The 1594-nt window shown below is 39.8% G+C and overlaps 1 non-coding gene across 1 annotated transcript; it reads left to right on the top strand.

The window, feature by feature from the left end:
• The first annotated feature begins 1277 nt into the window (after positions 1–1277).
• LOC112097467 lies at positions 1278–1381 on the top strand. Its single transcript, XR_002904999.1, has one exon. It is a non-coding gene; the product is annotated as a small nucleolar RNA R71 (small nucleolar RNA).
• The last annotated feature ends 213 nt before the right edge of the window (positions 1382–1594 follow it).

The following is a 1594-nucleotide window of genomic DNA, read 5'->3' as shown; positions in this document are numbered from 1 at the left end:
CAATTGTGTGGTTCCCTATCCTACATGAGATAGTGGGGGAGCATGGGTCTTTGCATTTTAGAGGAATTTTATGTTGGAGGATAGAACTAACGTTTTCTGTTAAAAATGCCTTCTTTTGAACATGAATGTTTCTCTTTTTAGTACAAAGGTCTTTAAGAAACTTGGCATAAGATGAAACTTGCTTTATAGCATCAAGTAAAGGGATGTTAACACTTACCTGTTTGAAGATTTCAAGAATCTCACCTGTGGATTTTCCCTTCTTTCCTTTAGCTAACCTCTGAGGAAATGGAGCTTTGGGAACGTATTCTCGTGGGTTAGTTTCTTCTTTTTCCTCCAATGGTGAGTCCTCAACATTCACAGGTACAATTTGATTTTCTTTTGTCACCGGCATCTCCACTTTATTTTCGACTTCTCTTCCTTTTCGCAAGGTCATGACAGCTTTGACCTCTCCATGCTGCTGTGGTGAACTAGTACTTGCTTCATGTACTCCTTTAGGATTAGGCACTGGTTGACTTGGAAATTTACTTTTCTCAACAGTCATTGCCAAGGTCTGAACTGAACAAGCAAGTTGTCCCACCATCTTCTCGAGACTTGAAACTAATTGGGCTTGTGAGTTGAAGCCTGCTCTCAACTCATTTCGTAGTCCATCAATGGTGCGGTTCTGTTGCTCAATCATAGAGTGAGTAACATTCTTGAAATTCTGGAATGCATCCTCCCATGGTCTGGGTTGAGAGTAGTTCTGGTTTTGATTGTATGGTCTAAATGGTGGCTGAGAGGCTTGAGGATTTTGAGGAATTGGTTGCATAGGTGGAGCTGGAGCTACTGGTCCATTCTGTTGGAATCCTTGAGACCATGAAAAATTGGGGTGGTCTCTCCATCCAGGGTTATATGTGTTGGAGTATGGGTTGTAATTCGATGGTTTTCTCATTACACCTATGACATTGGCTTGATCTGAGTATGAGTCATGGTCATGTGGCTCTATTGATTTAGCAGTCGATAACGATGCTATTTTTCGAGAGAGACCTTCAATTATCGCTTTGACTTCTTTAATTTCTGAACTTGACTCGCCAATGTGAACCTCATTTACTCCCTTAATTCTTTTAGTGTTCCTGAGCGACCGACTCCGCTGTTGGGAATTATCCGCTTGTCGCTGGAAGAATTCCCAAATCTCTGATGCACTTTTTGACATTAGCTCTCCTCCACTTGTTGCCATTAGCCATTCTTGCACATTCGGCAATAATCCCTCCAAAAAATATTGGCATTGGTGTCATTTCTCGTATCCATGATGTGGACACTTCAAGAGTAGCCCATTGAATCCCTCTCATGTTTCAAAAAACTGCTCGTCTTCTCTCTGGGTAAACTCTGAAATTTCCCTGCGAATAGCATTGGTTTTATGCACTGGGAAATATTTATTCAAAAATTTTATAACCATTTGTTCCCATGATGTAATGCTATTAGCAAGCAATGTATTGAGCCATGAACGAGCTCCATCCTTTAAAGAAAATGTGAATAGTTTAAGTTTAACATCATCATCTGAAAAATTCTCATATTTAAATGTTTGACAAATAGCATGAAAATCATTCAAATGATTATA

Source organism: Citrus clementina, unplaced genomic scaffold, assembly GCF_000493195.1.
Source record: "Citrus clementina cultivar Clemenules unplaced genomic scaffold, Citrus_clementina_v1.0 scaffold_6, whole genome shotgun sequence".
In the NCBI taxonomy this organism is placed as follows: domain Eukaryota; kingdom Viridiplantae; phylum Streptophyta; class Magnoliopsida; order Sapindales; family Rutaceae; genus Citrus; species Citrus x clementina.
This window is presented reverse-complemented; position numbering and strand designations above follow the sequence as displayed.